At 39.9% G+C, this 11,245-nt stretch overlaps 1 protein-coding gene across 2 annotated transcripts in view; it reads right to left on the reverse strand.

Moving 5' to 3' along the window:
* Positions 1-10,750, reverse strand: part of znf609a (zinc finger protein 609a) — a 110,416-nt gene extending 99,666 nt beyond the window's left edge. For both annotated transcript variants that reach the window (XM_064313430.1, XM_064313431.1), the window contains exon 1: positions 10,318-10,750. The gene's annotated coding sequence lies outside the window, so the exon portion shown is untranslated. The remainder of the gene's footprint in view (positions 1-10,317) is intronic.
* Between the last annotated feature and the right edge of the window lie 495 nt (positions 10,751-11,245).

The following is an 11,245-nucleotide window of genomic DNA, read 5'->3' on the forward strand; positions in this document are numbered from 1 at the left end:
TATTTTCCCTTGAAATTTAGTCATATCAATTCGACACAGATATGACTAGATCAGAGAAAGTCTGAGTGCTGGGTGTTTTTCTACAGTTAAGAACCAGGCCATGTTAAACCCTACACAACAGAATGACAGGATTCAGTGGGTCCTTCTCTACCACAATGATGTGGAAACACAAAACAACAGATCTGAACCAAGGGTTATTGAACATCTGATTCAGATTTTTTCAAAAAGAACCATAAACGTGCCGAGTGGGTCAGTTTCATAAAGGCTTGAAGTGGAAATTTCAGCCTGACAAAACTCCCTTTGATATAGAATGCTGCCATGCTGGAGCCCAGTTCAAATGCCGAAAAGAAACCTCACATCAGATCAGAACAAGATGTCTGTCAATGAATTCCAAACATGAATCATGAAAATAATTAGCTGAAGATGCCTTCTAAATAAAATGTTATAACGCAATCAAAAATAAACCGCAGAGACCAAAGAATAAATCTGGGTGATTAAGCCATGGAGCAGGCCATTATATAGGATCTGGTCACAAAGCTACATCAAAAGTGACAACTATGGCCACTTGGAAGACTACGCCTCTGCAAATTCGGGCACAGGATTGAGTATGCTTTAGTATTGAGCATGTAATGACTGACATTTGAGAATAATCCTCACATAATAAATCCAGTATAATTTCATACACACCCTGAGAAAAGGTGTTAATTAAAAGCTTTGATTGCTCTTAGGTATTCTGTAGTTTTAAGATAAACAGGAAATGTCAAGTGTGCCGACAGTTATATGTATGCCCTGGGGAGGTTCACAGGCTACAGACGAAATCCCTTGAAAGAACTACAAAATAAATAGTAGTTGCCATGAATGTTTACATGTGGTTTTGCATTATTCCTGAATTTAGAAAATTAACCTGGGACAAATTCTTTGCAACACCAAGTCTCAGGCACAGTCACAAGCCTACTGGCAAAACTCAGTGGATGATTTGGAGCAATAAAGAGGGCTGTAAACAAGTTTGAGACTGGTGATTACCTTTAAACGACACTGCTCCATCTAATGAGACCCAGTGCCAGAGGGAGGCCTGCTTCCTGTGTGTGCCTCAGGCTCCCAGCCAGGCTTGGACAACACGCCCTGGATTTGGGGACACAGCAGAGACGCTGTCTGCTCACGGAGGGGAGAAGCAAGGCAGATGAAGAGCGCACGTTCGCCGCATCTCCGCAGCTCTACTGCGAGCAGAAAGCTCTGCTTTGATGCAGTCCCACAGGGGTTCACATTCGCTGCTTACATCCCCATCCTTGGGTGTGCGAGCACATTCTGGCTGACTCCTGCTCAAAATTCAGCGAGTCGTTACCAACGCTTGAACTGCTTACAGGCACTTCTGAGCAATTTCCACCCCGAATAACCTGTACTGCATGATACTTGAATGTTCAATTAAATCCCCTCAATCGGGTTCAGCAATGCACTGCTGTATTTTAAACTAATACTGAAGCAGGGTTTTAACTGAAATTGCCTGTATTTTACACTACCCAACCAGCTACAAGAACTTTTCTGAGAATGTGCTGGTCTCTGGAATAGCAGGAGTGGTTGCCTATTTTTCCTCACCATCAAGGAGCCACTTAAGTTTCAAACCAAGAGGTGACATGCCTGACAACCAAACATTTTTCTGAAGGTATTTGTAGCCTGCAACACAGGCTACAGCATGACTTCAGCCCGTTTTAGTAATAGCCAGGGCAAGGTGGTTATAATTGCTGCTTGCTGAAACTGAGCATCCTCAGTAGCACAGATCGGTTCAGAGCCCCTATGTAACAAGACTGTATCTTCATAATCTTTTTGAGCTAGAAATGCATACATTCTGATTCAAAAATCAATAAAATACAGCTGCCAACAGTCAATGAGAATGGGCATTCAGCTACATTCAGTGGCAGAGGCTCCAACAGGCCAGCGGTTTCCTGTGGAACCTGACCAGCAGGAAGCAGCCTTAGAGCCTATGAAGAAGAAATACAAAATGGCCTGAAGATTCAAATCCACATTATGAGCCAATGGCAAAATGGCTCCATCCAAAATATAGGCCAATAATATTTCTGTCTAACCATCCGCCTTGATAAACACAAACAACACAACCAAGAACTTAAGTAAGATAAATGGAAAGAAATGTCCAGGTGGCCTGAAAGAAACAACAGAATGGGTGATTTTGGAATTCTGGTCAACATATGGTGTTTTAATTGGCTCTTTGTTCCATTCAGGCTGAGTGAAGTGAACACAGGGGCTATCTGAGGCATCAGCCTCTCAGCCTTCCTCGGAAGAGATGGATACACAGACCAACTCCAGTGTGTGCACGGTCCGAGTAAGAAGCAGTCCACAGATGTTACATCGGATGGCAACGGTACACTTGTAACCCTACAATAAATCAATTGAAAAGAAGTGAAAACTAGCTAGTAATTACTGTGGAGTACTAAGGAGACTGAAACTCCCTGTAGAATACTTAGCTAAATGGGTATTGTTTGAAAGTATAAAAACTGAATATTGGTGTGTTTTAAATCTGCATATTTGGCCAAGATTCACCAATATGTTTTCTCAGGCACTGGCTTCTGACAGGAAAGTACACCAAGCACTTCCTGCAGCAAATAGATTTCAGCCAATGTGAAACTAAGCACACACTGATCCACTCGCAAGATGTTTCAGATGAATCAGAAGGTGAAAGAATAGCAATCACTTTCCAAAAGAGAAAGCATGCCAAAGCCTCCAAGCGAACTGTCTAGAAAACAGCAAGATTGGCAGTGCCTGTAGTAATAACTGTAGCCACATCCTGAGGAGGTGACACACACCATCACTTGCTACGGTTTCAAAACCTGTGTGCCCTGTTGACTCACGCTCCCAGGATATGGCGTTAGCTCACTTGTATACAAAGCAGGTGTATTTATGACAAGAATGCTGGAAATCTCTAGGTTTAAAGCATTGCATTGGCTATATGTATTGCATTGTAGTCACTTAGGTCTGCTGTAAACATACTGCAAAAGCCAGGTGATATTTCAGAATGCATGGGTGGCCAATTTAAAATGAACAAACGTGAAAAATTAATACCCAGAATGTTGGAGTCAAAACCACATTCACAGTCAACTCTAGATTTATTTACAGTCATAAACCTACTGTGGACCTTATTATATACAGCACATTCTTGCTATGAATAGCCTATACACTTCTCACACTTCCTGAAGGCTGCTATGACTTCTTGTTTGATTGACAGATAAAGAGTATAACCCTACAGACACATAGAACAAATACAGAGGAGCAATGACTTAAAACCTAATACTCATTACCTTGCTATAAATCAGCCTTGTACATAACACTGCAAAGAACTTGTTTTTGTTTTAATTACAATGATGCCAGATAACCTTTACATTTTCTTTGGAAATGGAATTCTGGTTGTTATCCACTAGAGAGAGAAAAAAAATCACTTCAATGCTGCCCAAGTTGTTTTGGGTGAATTCAGGTCATTTATCAAGACAGACAAGATGGAGGTGGAGGCTTGAATTTTTAAACTACAGATTGACAAGCCTATTTTAAGAGTGGCAGAGAAGCAGAATTAGACTGTCGGATTGACGGCTCAATTAATAGGTTAGTGCATGCAGACTTATGTCCTCTACTCCACGTCCAACAGCCTGTGAACCATGCAGCACCTCCAAAATGACAGCTGTCTGTGTGTGGCCAGGTTTTGAAAGCTAAGTAAACAATACACTATATGATTTTAGGTCCTTGGCTTATTGCTCTGCATGTGATCCTACCCGAAAACATGTCTCCTCTCAAACAGGTATTCACAGCATAAGTAACCAATCGGCTTTCACTCAATTCCCTGAGGTGCAAAGGTTTTCAATGGAATAGCATCAATTGAGTTCCCTCCCTTTAATGAGATGTTTCATCAAGGAATCTGAACAAAACCTCAGTGCACTCCAACTCCTCCTCTCTTCATAATGCAACTGTTCTCATCAAATTGAACAATCTACAATTTGCTGTCCATTGACTCCTGAGTGGGACACTGAATTGGGTAGTTGTTAGAGAAAAAGAGAAGATGGGTCTCATTGGTACAGGATCTACAAAGGCAAAACATAAGACAGTTGGGCCATTCCATTGTACAGGCCTAAAATCTGGATCGGAGCAGGGCCGTTACGTTTGTATTAAAACACATTTGAAAGTGGTATGAGACAACCCACTACTTAAGGCCAGCTTAGTGATGGAGAGAGGTCAAATTAACTATAATGGAGGACCAATTCAGAAAATGTAAGCCACAAATTGTGAGCAAGCACTGTTAGTCACTCCGAATAAGGGTGCCCGCCAAACCAAATAAAAAAACGTTTTGGTTGCAATGCACTGTATTTTACATGAGGGGGGAAAAAACTGGTTCTCAAGGTAATTAGGCCTAAGTCCAGTCAGTCGAAGACTAAACATTGGGACAGGACTAAAGTTTTATCTTTTATCATTTCTGAACACAGCCTACCCCAAAATGGAATCAACAGGCTGCATGACATTCAGTCAATTGTATTTCTATGAAATTTGAAAGGTAATAAATGTATTAAAATTCTAAACAAATAAAAAATGAAAGGCTTTAATCAGCTACTTTCATTTTATTTACTAATCACTTCAGTCTTGTGAGTTTTTAATATTTCAGGGACAGGAGGAGGCTGGTTGTATAATCAAATTAAAGCAACAAGAGCATAAATGTTACAGCAACAGTGCAGTGCAGTATACTGCCATGCCACTCCACAACAGGGGTTAAACCACAGGCTCAGAATCATACTTAACATCATGGCACCCAAACAGTAGGCTATTATGCTTATGTATAGTTACCCGTTTTATTCCGGACCATAACCGCTCACTGCAACCACATGCACTGTAACCATTTTCAAATATCCAGTTATATCCTATGCATTGCTGCTGATGTTTCACTATGCTTTGCTAGGCAACCGTTATCTGCTAATCTTATTTAATATAAAGCAACGATTACACAATTAGACAATTGGAAAATGAATATCCTGTGGTAAGGGTAGGAATAGACTTCTTAAAACATTTTTAAAAGCTTGTCGTAAGGAAAAGGAAGCAATTTCTGCCTCGTGGTCCTGAACGCTCTTGTTACAGATCTGGCAGCAAAACCCAAGGCACAGTTTGCCTGGAACCTCCAGTTGGCCTGAAACCAACAGCAATAACACTGATCACCTGGTTAATAATGTGACAATCACTGGGGAAGTGCTTGCTTTGTGATGCGACGTGATGGAATGCACTTGTCTATGCAGTAGTATTTGATGGTCTTATTTACAAGCTCATTAGCATCCAGGAAATGCTTAACACCTCAGTGCATCTGATAAACTAAACATCTGTGTAAAGCAGTTCAGGCTCATTTGCTGAATACATTTAAGAGTAGGCACGTGTACGAAACTGAGGGACCAAAAAACATCATCTTTATTGCTGCTTGGATTTTTCTCATCGCATTATCTCGAGAGGAGTTAGGGACAATTGGCTGGTGATTTTTAAGGATGCTGTGGTAAGGAAGAGAAATATCCAGCACTCTGAAGCAGGCAGTATCCACCAAAGAAATAATACTAACACAGTCAGGGCATTTTCACACTGGTAAAACCGAATCCAACAGGACCTCAAGAATATCCAAATAAATTGTGCAATTTTTAATCCACACCATATACAATGTGTAGCAATTAATGTCAGCACTAAATAATGCTCCGGTCAAAGTACATTGTATTGTTCACAGATATGCTAGAAGGGCATTCCACACACAATACCAATCATCAGGAAGGGAACATTCACTGCCATTTTTGAGGGGATAATTTAGGCTTTCAATCTGTAACTTATTTAAGAAAACCACTTCAGACAAAAACATTATGGGTGGAGAAACCCAATCTTATATAATAAAGAACACTCACCCAAACAATTCACTTGAGGGGACATTGAAATTCTTTTTATATGTAATATTTCCACACTTTTCTAAATCAATCATCATTAATACTCTTAATTCAGAATCAATCTGTATTCACTTAGCAAAATGAAGCATTCATTAGGAAGCCCTGTTTGTCAAAAATAGTCTCACAGGCCTACATGGAGCCAATCTAATCCTGGCCTTCGAGGCATCAAAACATGAGGACCAAATCATAGGGATTAAGGCAATTACCCCTAAATACAATCTGCAATAATCTGCACCTTTAAACATTGAATTTTCCGCCCATTTTGACAGTTTATGCAGCTGTATGCAATAGTTATATACAGTAACAAAAAAAGGAGATGACTACACATATAATGGGAACTGTACAACTTTTTCTGAATTTAGGTACAAAGCTGACCTGCAAAGGGAAAAAGATGGCAGGCAACTGGCACAGTTCCAGTAGTGCTAATACAGCAGAACCTCAATGTCACAGTAGCATGAGAATGGCACAGCACCAGCCCTCTCAGGTCATAGGCCCCCAGCTACTACCCACTGCAATCTAACGGAATCTTCACCTTCACCATTCCATTTGTGGCAGTATTTGAAAAATATACTCAAAATCCCATCATCTATGGCCTCCAAATCTGTCATTCGTAAGTGGACTGAGTAACCCATTTCCGAACGGTTACACTCAGACTATCAGGCAGCATAACAAACACTGACCTTGCAGTTCCATAGGGAACCACAAATGTAATGCCAGGGAACTCACCAGAATGTATACTATGAGATGGTTAAGTGCTAGCCTTAACTATAGGCTATAGGCTACCTGATATTAAATCTGATCGCTGATTTTAAAAAAAAAATTTTTTTTTGAATTTACAATGTATAAAGCAAAACAAAATTGAGAGGCTACGTTCATCACTAGAAATTCACCAGAAGTGCACAGTAATTAGCCAAGAATGAAATGCGATAAAATGTGATAGCTGTGATTTTATACAAATACAAAAAAAATGCTTTGGCATCATTAGCAAATATAGGCTGGCACCGAAGTCTTACAAAGTGTAAACAAAAATGTCTGATTAAGAACTCAATGCTAGAAATGGCTAGACTGACATATTTGCTTTCAAATGGAACGTAACCCATGATTATGGCCCAGAGTTACTCTGGGCTGTCAAGCAGAATTGAAGGTGTTTTCCTCCAGGTGTCCTTGTAGGCTCTCCAAGTTCTGAAATCACTTGGTAATGAGCACAGACACACAATTAATTATACAACTGGATACCAATTATGAGGTACTGATCAATGCAAAACAATAAAATGATGTTGTTCCAGGTATGACTAGAGGAAGTGAAACATGGATACCACAAGCATCTAATATAAAATAATGTTCAACCTACTGCATACTGACAAATATAGCTCATTTTGCACATCTTGCAATTTACCTTTCGACCACATGAAAAAGATTACAACAGAACAGCACTTAGAGACAAAAAACTTGAGATGGACAGAAGCAAGAGGGAAATGGCTGTCAAAAAGCACAAGGGAAGAGAGGCAAATTATTTAATTTATGATTTAACTGAGGCACTGGTCGGTGCAAATATTCCTCTTAAAAAAGTGACTCACTCAAAATAACATGTAGTTTTACATGCCGACTATGGCAAAACATTGTCAGAACAGGAAAATGAAGTTTTACAGAACAGCTGAGAGACCAATACACTTGGGAAGGCATTTCTCTACCAATACGACTGCCTCCTAAGTCAGGCAATGCCAGATGGGGTATTCTGCTGTTCAGCACCATTCACAATAGGCTGAGTTTTATTTCAGGCGTGCAGATAGGTGAACATCAGACCCTGTACCCTTGAGCTGATATTAACAGCTTGGAAAAACGGCTCTCTCTGGTTGTGCAACGCGGTGAGAGATGACTGACCTCATGTGACTGGCACAGAAGGTCACAGCGCAGACAGAATGATAAACATCAATGTTTTAAAACACCCAACACAGCAACAGAAAAGCTTAAACCTTTTTAGTGCTCTCCGGGGACTCAGCTGCACTCTCCAACACACCACACCGGGACTGACGTGAGAAGTAAAATTGACATAAACTTTGTTCTGTCATTCTTCTCACATGCCCGATTAAGTGGGAATTCATGATTAACCGAGATGAATGATGCAATTAATTTGATTATTGTTTGATTCCTGGCTTCAAAGAGAGGCTCAGTTGACCCCTTGATGATGAAGGACTGAAATACATACCAGATAATAACCCAAGATTTTCTCTGGGCGCTGCCCATAATAAATCAAACAACCAGTTTCTGAAAGAAATTTTTAAATTATAGGCTATGCATTATTGGGGTTGTGAAAAAATTCAAAAAGGCAAGAGCATCAGCCACGACAAAACAATTCTAGTAACTAGCGAGACCAACAATGTCACTAAGTAGATCCAGATATTAATTCTGGTTAATTTATGGCTAAATTAACTGACCATAATGAAAATCAGGACAACTAAAAGGCACTCAAAATAACGATTGCCTTAATTACACATTGTGTCTTATTTGGACGTCACCGACCTATGGGAAGGAAGAAAGTGGGTTACTCTAAAAATACACTTCGTAGCCTCAAGACACGAAGCAAAAAAATGATCTTCACTGCATTACCGGTTTATGACCAGCCATTAGAGGCATTGACTGAAATAGCAACAATTAGCAAGCCAGTGGACAGGCAAATGTAGACGTTTTAAAGGATATGTAAGTAGGAAAAAAACTCGGCACGCTGAGTGACATGAAATAATTGGTGCAAGTCAAGGAAAAAGTAGCTATAGCTAAAGACCCACCTCACGTTGCTATCTGGCTAACCAGTACCTTGATAATTTAAGGAAAACATTGAATCTTGCCTGCAAATGGAATACTATAAACAAAATTAGCAATAGTTCTTGTCTCTAATATTTCCACAGGGAGACTTTCAAGAAAGGCACGTAGCTTGCTATACTAACGTTAATAACTTAAGCTAGTTAAAGCTTTATTGTTATTGTCCAATTGGCTAGACGACTAATAAAATCAAACACGTTAGAAAAAGCTAATAATGCCTGACTATTCAGAAAGGCTCTAATGTATGGTTACACCGAGAACGGTACCCGTGAGTTGCTGGATTGCTAAACATTTAATAATCCCTAACAAGCAAGAAATGTGTGGCAATACGTCAAATTGTAGCATGCCAATGCCTCATCTCAAAATTAATTCAAATAATTATGCTCGTTTGCTTGCTGTCGTTATGTTGCAGATTCAACACAGATATAACGTGAATCCAAAACTGGCCATTTAAAATCTAAAAAAAAATACATCAGAATGACTGGCACCAATTCTAATCCTTCCCTTGGACAGCAGTTCACCAACGCGTTTGGTCGCTGGTGTTGTGTGCGATGCAGAGTGTCTCCAACCCCGCGCCTTGAACATGCCGATCAGTGTTTAACGTACAACGAGGGGCAGCCACAAACACGACTAATACATTACAAAATAATATTTTAAATATATGCGATTACCAGCGAGCAACCACCAGACCCGTATAGGCACTGCATATGTACTGAAATCTTTAAAGTGACCGCGTTTTCCTTGACAAAGAACGACCCTCTCTCTCCTTCCACAAATGCACAGCGGTGCAACAGCAAGGCCCAAGCTAGCTAACGCTAGCTAGTAGGAATAGCTTACTCGTAGTCTGATATTAGTCGACGTAAGCTACTATGCCGCATTTACTGGAAAGATAGCCAGATTGTTATGTACAGCTAAATTACTGGCCTGTAAAAAAAAATAGACGTTGCTTGTAACGTTTTTTGATCAAGCTCTCCGCTTTAACGTTAGCTAGCCACTCCAATAGGTCGTCCCAGGAAACAGAGCTGTGATTTGGGGCTACTAGCTAGCTAGCCAAGTTTAAACAAAAAGTCACACTAAATTGGTATTGATATGCCTAGTAAAATCAGTTATACCTTCCACATAACATGTTTTACAAACAGACAGACACCTCAAAATGTATACATCTCGTGTGGAAAAAAACTTGATAAAACTGTGAACTAATGTTAGCTAACTAGCCTGCAAGCTAGCTAACGTTACATGCCCGACAATGTCTTCTGAGGCGACCATGATGAAATGTGTATTTCTGGAGCTAGCAACCTGGCTAATCCAAACGAAATACTCGCTAAATTTGGAATTAAAGTATTCAGTTCACAATTTCGTGGCTTTCAAACATACCTCACGAAGTGTTTAATACTCGCTGGCGTTATGATTAAAATACTCCTGGCTCTCCCAGACAAAGGGCTTTTCGCCAAGGCAAAGCGTGCAGTCAATACATAGCTAGCTAGCTTGCTAACCAGCTAACTGACTGCTTCTCATTAAAAAGGATAAAAATCATACAACGTACCCCACTTGCAGACCCCGATCCAACGAATATTTAAGTACACTCCATAGATCCAGATAGTAAGGGTAAAACAAATAGAAGGGCCAGAGTTTTGTCAAAATAAACACAATCAATCAGTGTACTCCCAAGAAATCCAACAGCAAGGGAAAGGCCAATTCAGTAGACTGCAGCCTTCACACGTTGAGATCCCGTTCAAAATAGGAAAATACCGGCTAAAATGGGCATTTTGGGGGGTTCAATTTCAAGCCCGTTTCAAAGTAAAGCAGGTCTCCTCGGCCTCCCGGGTAGTAAAATCCAGTATATTTAGGCAGTTTCCACCCCAGTTAAAATCCTTGACTCCGTTTTGCTGTTGCTATCTCTAATATATCTTGATGGCTGTTTGTATCTCTCAATGCTGGGAGATTGATACAATGTAACCAACAAGCAGAACGAGCTACTCGAAAGCCCAGGCAAATATTCCAGTCGGATTGAACCGGGGACAGAAGACTCAGCACAGTACAAAGAACTGGAACTGGAATCCTCTAAAGGATTTGGATTTATTTATTTGTTTTTATATTTTTAAAAAACTAAATTTCACGCTTCAGTATCCTAAGTAGATTCAATCGCGTTGACTTTTACGTGGATGTTGATATAAAAAGCACATCCCTTGTGTAACACTAATTTAGCATGCGCTCACACATACAGCAACATCAGATTATTTAAAACAAACGTAATTAGCGTCTTAGAACAAGTGTGTTGTCATGATGATTATTTCTGAATTTTGAGGCAAGATTTTATAAACTGCTAGCTAATTCATAGCGTTACTCAAAATATAATCACAATGCCAACTTTAATAGATCAAATAGCCTATTAAAATGTATAGGCTACCCGCGTTAACCAATTAACTAATTTTCATTAACATTAGATTTATCATAATGGGTTGAATTGATGT

This window comes from Anguilla rostrata, chromosome 16, assembly GCF_018555375.3.
Source record: "Anguilla rostrata isolate EN2019 chromosome 16, ASM1855537v3, whole genome shotgun sequence".
NCBI classification, from domain to species: Eukaryota; Metazoa; Chordata; class Actinopteri; order Anguilliformes; family Anguillidae; genus Anguilla; species Anguilla rostrata.